Here is a 9,248-nt window from a genome sequence, read left to right as displayed (position 1 = left end):
AACATCAATTTCTTTGCAGTAACGATTGCACCATTGAGAGCGCGAATGTTTTTACATTAAAAGATCTAATTCTCTCCCATAAGACTAGCTATCTATGACATAACAAATAAACATGCTAAAGCAGTGATAAAGCGAAGCAGCTATTGTTCTTACCTTGTTCTCACTTCCGTATGAAACAGGTGGGGAGATTGAGCCCTTCGTAATTTCGCGCAATCATCCGGTAGGGGAAACAAACCGTTTGTGTTTCGAATGGGCAGCGTTCGGTCCATGAACGAGTCGATCCAGAACAGGTAACCAGTATCCAATCTACTCGATTGGCTAGGCACCCCACTCTTGGTCCACGCCCGTTCTTTCTATCCGTACTGTTATGACGATTAAGTGAGTCGTTTAGGTCCAATTTGCGATATAGGCCTGCGCGCCCGTTTTGCGCTTCCTTCAATTGCCAGCATTCGCGACCCGTCGAAACAATAATGTTCTCTTCGAACGGCCCGATGCTGGCAAGTAATAACGGAGGCGACGCTGTTTCTTTTGGCTGAATTGAGCCGACGTATACGAACAAGGACGCCGCTACTGGACTGTACCAACCGAAGTAACTCTGGAAGGGTTTCAGTGCTCTGAAGTGACGTATATATACAACAAGTACGTTTAAGTTGGAAGAGGTAAAGCGGACAGGTTAAAAAGCAAGATTTGAATAAGTGACTCAAAAGAGTACGTCGCTACGCTTCTACGCAAACTGTAGTAAAGATGATCTTAGAAATGGAATCCAAGCTGACCTACACACCTTACTGCTATACAATAAAACTTTACATAAAGTTCATTATTTCTCTATAGAATCGCGTGTGCGGGATGAAATTGAGAAAAAAAAAAGCCATAGAAACAGTAGATCCTTAAATAGAACCAAACTTTATAGATTAGGGCTATGGAACGAGTTCGATAGGTACGACGAACCAAGGCACGAGTTTTCCCTACCTAAATCAGTGCTTTGAAGCAATTCAACATGCGATAACAGTTGATATCAACTCTATAATTAATCTAGAAGAACTAGCATAAGAGGATGTTGTAAAAACGACTACTTTCGGAAAAAGTTACGTGTATCCTATCTAGCCTAAAAATTCTTATTATCAGTCGATCAACCCCTATCCAAAAAGAAGGGGTTCGAATTTTCTAAAAAGGTAATTCATATTAACTGGCTAAACTCACATGCCTCGATCTCGTTAGTCTATTCGCAAAGCTAGTTTTTTGCAAGAACTGTACAAGTGTGCAAGACGACGTCAGCACCTGCGTCACAACATGCGCCATCATGGGGTGTACGACGATGCATCTTACTCTGTTCAGCATCCATCTGCGACGCTGTGTGCAGGTTACCACATAACACAATCTGGTTACCTGCTAGCTCTTATCTTCCTTTCCCATCTTCACAGACACGCTCCCTCTTACTTTCTAAGACTATTTGTTCGGTGGCGACGGCAAGAGCGTTTCGTCGAGATGCAAATTCATTACAATCCTTGTCATGGGAGTTAGGGCTAATTGCGGCCTCCACAGGGTCTAGCCGTACAGGTAGTCGTTAACACTGTTACTGGGGCCTTTACGGCCTTAACAATGTCATTACAGGCTATTAAATTGCGTCACCACCGACCACCTCAGGCTAACGCAGGATAGCGAGGCGTAGCTCGATTTGTCTGCGTTGAAAAGGTGAAACCCAATGAATCTCCAGTGATTACTAAGTAAGCTGGTTCAAAAAGGAGACTAAGCCAAGGACCAATCATATCCCCTTTCTTGCTCTAGCCGCTTTCTGCATTTCCTTACTCCTTCTCCTGTTCTTTTTTCCTGTATGGTGTAGCTACGGCTTGGTACAAACCGTAGCTACACCATATCGCCGTGTAGGATATTGTTGTTGCTAGAGTTGAAGATAGGCCCTGTTGTAACACTTCTTCGGACTCGTAAGGCCACGTAGTTAACAACTAAATGAACAAAGAAAATCATCTAGTGTTTGACTCAAATCTGTTTACCTTTCATATAAAGTGATGTAGCGTGCGTTGAACGCGTGAAAATTGTCGTTTTGTTGGGCTCATCTATTGCAGGTGCAGTCGGCAACACCAGAAGCTAAACAGAAAGAAATAACATTCAACATCAGATGGTACAATTAAATAGGCGGAGATGAATTTCTAGATATTAAGGTAAATATAACATTTTTATAGATAGGCAATGGATTATGTTCGATGTGGTATTAGGTCGATAGTTGCGGACCCCGTAGAATCATTGCGACTTATGTTTAAGCGATACTTTTAGGTCTGCCTCATCTACAAGCACTTAGCAAATACTACAAGCCAAGCGCTTATCACTAGAGTTTTCCCATTTCACAGAAAATGCACTGCTCGATAAGCAAACACTCTTTCGCGTAGAGTTCGTACTGCAAGACACTTACTTGATCGACGCCAATAATTTCGGTGGTATATTGTAAACGTTTCTTGGTAGGCCAATTTGAGTTTGTACTGGAAATTACTCAAATCTCACTGTTCCGTCGAGGGGACTTTAGTCTGTCCCGCCAACATTAGCCACACAGCTGACCTACTTGTTTGCCCAATCTACGCCCTTTGGACGTTCCCCGATACCTCTAGAAGTGGACATGATACTGCCCTTGTACACATAAGTAAAAACTCCACTAGTAATTCTGTCCATAAAGACTAAATCTTTTATGAAACGTTGCATCCGCAATCAGCTTATAATTCATTTCCGGATTATTTATCAGAAACAGAGGACGGCCTGCTTAGCTGAAGATGCAGAGAGCTGCTATTTGACACACAGGCTCATACACGTACAGGAGCTTATCTTGATGTAGCGGAAGCTTTTTATCTCTTGTCATTAGGATTTCTTCGAACGTTGATTTCCATAAAATTGTCTGTAAATGCGAAATCTTGGTTCTAGTCGACAGATCATTATTAGTCGAATATAGCGTTATAAAGGGATGGGTGCTGCAGTAGATGCGTGCATAAATGTTATTCTAAACTCTATTGTTATAAAGCCGACTTCAATGGCTACGTATGGCTACGGGATTGATGTAGATTTCTCTCATATGTTTGCAGTCGTAAAAAGCTGTGCGATGGAATCGTTTTAATAGCAAGGCCATTATAATGGCAATTGGTGCTGTCCGGATCATAAAACCAGACAAGATAAAAATGACTATCGGCGGAACTGTAACATAGATTCTTTTTTATGCAAAGGCCTGAACTTAGCCAGTGATATACTCTACTGGGAAACACACTTCCAAGCCAATAAATTCAATTGTTTTCAATATGCCACTATTCTGGCCACATTGAAATGACTAAAAGCGCAGCACCAGACGATCAGTTCTCTATACTATATCAGACGCTGCTTAAATCCAATTTCACTTTTGCAACAGCAGGTTGAATTACGACTCATGAGACCGATTAAAAATCCTACGAAACAATGCCCATAGAGTTATTTTCTGTGTTCCGGAATCTCGCAGCATAAGGTATATATACAAGCCCCGTGGCATAATAACTATTGAGGATATCTGTCCATACAATTCTGCACGCTCTGAAAAAACTAATCCAAACAGATATAATAGCCGGCCTAATTGAGCGGGACGTTATTGCATGTCTTGCTATTCTGCACCTACAAGCTAATAAAACAATGTTTGCCCTGCCCTCCTCGCGATTAATAAATATTTACTCGAAACAACTTAGCGCTCGCAGTTCATTCGTTCGGTTATTTCAAAGCCTTCCACAGGCCTTGTCCTACATGAATCTGGTCGTTTACGTAAGGGCTAAAATATTCGTAGTATTATTCATTGTTATTTCCTGATCTCTTCACATATTCTGGGTATACCGTAATGGAATCAGACTTTTAAACCAAGAAAATAATGTGTAACAACAACAACAACAGTAATAATGTGTAATGTTCGTGGATGTTACGCGACCTCTTTTAGAGTTATTTGTAACTCAGCTCCTTAGTTAAACTCTTGCCTTTATGGTAGCTCATTAAAGATTCAATTGATAAAAACTCCCTTCCCAATCGAATGCATCAGACATCAATAATCTATGCAAAGTTGCTATTGTCAGCATAAAGCCATTTGTTTGTCAAGGGCGCACAGCCCTCCCTACAACATAATGCTGTATTTGTCGTAAAAGACAGACTTTTATTCGTAATAAAAGTGCGATGTGGAAAACAAATTAGCATGAATACATATTTAATACTCCGGTTCATGCTCTCTCGATTTCATTCAGATATATGTAATTACGCGAAGACTGCGCGACAGATCGATTTTGAAATACGCGGGTTGGCATATCTGATTTTGAAAAGTTGGCGCGACCACATGAATACTCCATCGTCGCAACGATGAAGAACTTATCTTCGCTCGTCAAGAGCTATGTATAACCCGCACATTTCGTGAATTAAGTAAACTGCAGCTGACACAAAAAACACTGCAAAACTTACAGAAAAAAAAATCTGATAGACAGTTAATACTAAAATAGAAAAACTATTCATATAGAAATCTAAAAAAAAGGTATATTTTTTAATATTTTCTAAAGATGTATATATTTTTGAATGCGGAACAGAGTCGATCTATAATTACCGAAACTGTAAAGATGGAAAAAAGGATAATCTCTTCGGATATGCCCCAGCGGTATGAGACACAGTACTAGTTAGCCCTCTTCAACATCGGAACGACTTGACAATATTACAAGGTCGTTCGCAGCTTAAATCTATTAGGTTTCTAATTCCGTTAGAAGGCCGAGATAGGACACGTTGACAGCGTTCGTCTGCATAAAAGGTTACGTTACGAAAAGTCTAATTCTGAGCTAAAAAAAACTCAGCCGAACCAAGTCATGAAAAATGAAATTCACAACACTGTACTTGTACAAGTAACTTATCCAACTTTTTTGGTGTTCATTTTTCCCTGCGTAGATTCTCCCATAAAGTTAATCGTAGTTCCGCACTTTCTAGTTTTCTGCACGCTTTACATTGTTGAAAATAGTAGTTGACGGAATCGCGATCTTTCGCATTCTGTAACTTTAACAGAATCAGTTTGGTTAGTGCCACTTGCCAGCCTCATGCAAGGAACCTTCGAACAAGATCTAGAGGTTGAAAGGGAAAGTCAACTGCCAGGGGGAAAACCTTGTCGAGTGGCATGGACAACGGGCGCCAAAGGCAGTATTGGAAGGAAAAGGTGCTTAGGCCAATGGAATAGTGAAACATGGCCATCGAAGCTCGTTCTCGATCAGGAGATAATCACGATTGCACGGAACGCTAATACCAAACCGATTAACCTACTAAGTACTGTTATCGATAGATGGATTGTTTACTGTTTCATTAAACGTCTTAAGAACGTTGCTACGGTCTAATGTAATCGGTTAGCTTTAAATGTAGATTACGGAAAAGAAATTTCTCGCTAATTAGTGGATTATGTATAATGTGTTTAGCTCTATTTTTCTTTTGGTCGCTTGCATCGAATGGACAACTGAACAGCTACACAGGTATTATGGAAACAAACCGTTGGAGTATTTCAAACATGAAATATACCAATCTTAACAATACGGCTATACATTGGGATGCATGTATCGTATTCTATTTACAAATCTTAAAATCTAACGCGTGCTAGAGATCAGCCGTCAAATTCAATATGGCTAACGCTACCATTGCGAGGTTAAACTCGTGCCATTCCTTCAGGTGTGAGAGCGTCTGCAGAGGTTCCTGTAGTAGCCCCTCATGGTAACGAAAAAGGTATGTCGACCAAGAGGAGGTTATTAAGAATGAAAGCTTTTAAGGACATAATTCTATAGTAAATACATGTTTGCAATGTTGCCCAGCAACGAATGAGGTAAGGCCGTGCTTGGTTGAGCATCTACGACATCTTCTGTTTTACTATTGTATATTGCGTAAAAACTAATATGAACATATCAGTTAAAAATAGTAAGCTACTAATACAGACGCCACTGTGGGCTGGTGACAAACCGATCTTTTTCAAGCGTAGAACACTCAACCAAGCTATCGTACTATTTTCATTTAACAATAAGAGTACGTCCATACGAAAATTGTGTTACAACATTGGAAATTATTGATGTCATTGTTACTATGGCGTTACTATGGCTTCTGATCGACTGCCTTAAAAGCCTTTGCGTTCTGATGAAGTGAACAAGCCATGTTCAGGTCCATGATAATGGAAATAATCGAAGATTATAGTAATAAAAGGTACTGACACCTTTAACAGGTTGCCAACTGTACCTGTAGGACTATGCTGTTTAAGGTGTCGTGTAGTTTAATCTCTATATCGCAGAAGACGTAGACAAAAAAAAAACTAGAGCATAAGTAGAATCCTAATCGAAATTCAATAACGCCATTCGTCCATAGTTATGCGCTCCGACGCCGAAGTTAAGGAACGTGAAGCTTGAAAATAGTTAACACGCTTCACGGTAATCTTTTGTGGTAAAGTATTACTTCTACCTACTTCAAAAGGGATGCAATGTCGAAGCGTCGTCTTTCTACTACCTCTAATCAGTAATATAATAATATAGTAATAGTACTAATTATAATAATTGGGCTTGCTTAAGCTAACGGATTTGAGCCACGCTAAACCCACATCAAATAAATATATCCGCAATATTAATGCGTTTGTCTGATTAATGAGATAGGCTCGATTCTGCACCGAGACGCTCTCTGGCACTCCGTTGGGAGTATCTATAAAAAAAGCACAAACGTCCATTTAGATAACTCGTAGTCGCAAACTAGAGACAGCTTTGAGTCAGTTACTGGAAAACGTTTCTTTTTTTTTTCTTATATCGTCAGATAAATACGATTTGTTGAAGTTATTAACGGCTGTTTTAATAACAGGCTTTGTGTGTGGCAATTTTTTATCAGATTTTAAAAGCCTGGAAGCTAATTAAGATTAAATAGTCCGGTTTCTCCTATTATATATATGCTTAGTGCCTGGAAAAATCTGAGGGATACTTCTATGTGGCTTCTACAACCGCCCTTAAATTACCCGGGTAGAAAAACGGTTCTCAAAAAATTGAATTGATATAGGCGCGAATCTGATAATAATGTTCATTTTAATGTTTCCAGAAATTCTCCGGATTTCAGAAACTTCAATCGCACTTTTGGCTGATTTGTGATCAGTTTCTATTGGGAAACCTTTCCCCATACAGTAATGCGCACACCTAATACGATCGACACTTAAGCGCTCTCCGTAACAGTTTGACCCTTCCTCAAGTACCTTATATTGGCATATATTTACATTTAAGCAATGTATTTGCTATGGGACAATAAAACATGCACTGTTAATTGCTAAATCAACAGTCCGCTCTAGCTCATCATATGAACATCACTAGTCCATTACTCCATATCGACTGGGAAAGTCAATGACGAGTTGCCTTATGAGAATCTACGTTATCATCTGAATTTCCTCCTGTTACGTCGTAGCACGTATCAGCACTACAATACAAGGGTAATCTCGTTCGGACGCATAGAGTAACTACTAGCCTAGATAGTTTGACTTTGACGTCAGATTCCGCTGCCTAATGTCGATTGCTGGCGGCCTCTTCCAGTAAGACCCGGTTAGATCCAGATCACCTTATTAACTAACCCTAATCTTAGCAGGTGAACACGGCTAGACCGCATCAGCATCGATACTGAGGTAATTGTTAACTTGTTTTCTGTTGCACTTCTGCAGAAAGTTGACGCACGAGTAAATATCCGTATGCATAAACAGACACATAGATACTGTCCAGCTATAAGTCGAGCTGTTATCGCTATCGGGAAACATTTACCCGAAATAAGCAACCAGAAATTACATTTCTGGTTGCTTATTACATTCTACTCATACATTTTCTATATAATAATTTCACTAAAAAGACACTTACGATGCCAAATGAAGTCAAATATGAAAATGAAGTGGTCCACGAGTACGTTATGATGTTTATTTGTTCGACAGACAGGCCGCAGCTAGAACATCCACATAGAGCCCATTTACGTCGTTTTCTAACGATAATTTTATCGCGTTTATGGCGAGGCGTTTATTTATCGAAGGCTATCGACGATTGGATCGTAACATTGGATGCTCTTCGTACCAATCGGCTGGCGCTTTGCTTATTCGGGTACCATCCAGGTACTCAGCTCGTGAGAGCCAGTAGCAATGAATGCTCGCTGTGCGACTTCATCAGCCTCGTTTGCTCAATGCTTTTAGCTTAAATTAAAAATGGTCATAACATAGAAATTACACTAACAGAGTAACCAGTTGTTGATCGGCTGAAAAGTATACAACTTGACCCAAACATTCTGTTGACACCACCCCAGATTGCAACCGCAAAATTACCAATCTGATGATTCTATTTGGATTTTATTGTTGAAACCTTATTGAAACAGATAATATTGTAAAATAGCTGTCCTTGTGGCAGCTAACGTGTGCGACAGTTGTTTACTAGCTATCGATATATGTATATGTAGGGCGGGAGAAACGTTACTCATACTGATTTACTCATGGATTTGCTTTTTTGGTTATGCGTGTTGCATGCTATCTAAACGGTTATGAAACAGAGACTCTTCAGCTTTCAAGTAGCGTTTTAAAATTGTCAGCAGATTTTTCCCACCGAGTTTGGATTCAGATCTTCAAATCAGTCCTTGTTCTTCAGTGTTGTGACTTACATGGGATAGTAGAATTCGCGTACTCGATTTTACTACTGACTTCTATATACATATTTAAAGATTACTGAGACCTGGGAGAAATTATGTTATTAATTATTAATTAAGTATGTGAAAAAGGGAGAAGGGTTGGTTAAAATTTGTGTGGCCCACAATTTGATGCTACTATAAAAATTATGGCCAGAATTAATATGAAATCCATGTTTAAACAAATGGTTCTCTTAAAAACTTTGTTTATCAACAATTTTATGTTAAACTATAAGATCATTCTACTATGACGAATGATAAAGAAAAGATGATGTCACGTTCTTGTGTCATTGGTAGCAACAAATTATGACTTTTTTTTTCTTTTAGATTTAAGAAAACAGTCGTACGCCCATAGCATACAATATACTTCTAAATATAGAAGAATCATCAGTAAACGGTTTAGAAAAACATGTTGCATATCTTGTCAAAAATCACTTTCATCACCATAAATCATTAGTAGAAAGGCCAAGTGCAATAGAAATAACTGATAATGCAATAAGAAGTTAAACTTTCATATTCTCTATCTTAATATTGTGTAGTATCATTGTTGTGACGCTAAACGT

At 39.2% G+C, this 9,248-nt stretch overlaps 2 long non-coding RNA genes across 7 annotated transcripts in view; one reads left to right on the top strand and one right to left on the bottom strand.

Annotated features, from left to right (window-relative positions):
- Positions 1–1,352, bottom strand: part of LOC111249467 (uncharacterized) — a 38,098-nt gene extending 36,746 nt beyond the window's left edge. For all 6 annotated transcript variants that reach the window (XR_015326598.1, XR_015326597.1, XR_015326600.1 and 3 more), the window contains exons 1-2: positions 1,201–1,352; positions 154–614 (exon numbers count right to left, since the gene is read on the bottom strand). This is a non-coding gene — a long non-coding RNA (uncharacterized LOC111249467). The remainder of the gene's footprint in view (positions 1–153; positions 615–1,200) is intronic.
- A 487-nt stretch (positions 1,353–1,839) lies between these two features.
- On the top strand, positions 1,840–8,781 carry LOC147755741 (uncharacterized). The gene is made up of 3 exons (XR_015326340.1): positions 1,840–1,940; positions 2,082–2,177; positions 5,044–8,781. It is a non-coding gene; the product is annotated as an uncharacterized LOC147755741 (long non-coding RNA).
- Positions 8,782–9,248: the final 467 nt, after the last annotated feature.

The sequence above is a fragment of the Varroa destructor genome, unplaced genomic scaffold (genome assembly GCF_002443255.2).
Source record: "Varroa destructor unplaced genomic scaffold, Vdes_3.0 BEIS01000004.1, whole genome shotgun sequence".
NCBI classification, from domain to species: domain Eukaryota; kingdom Metazoa; phylum Arthropoda; class Arachnida; order Mesostigmata; family Varroidae; genus Varroa; species Varroa destructor.
The sequence above is the reverse complement of the archived record's forward strand: the minus strand, read 5'-3'. Positions and strand labels throughout refer to the sequence as shown.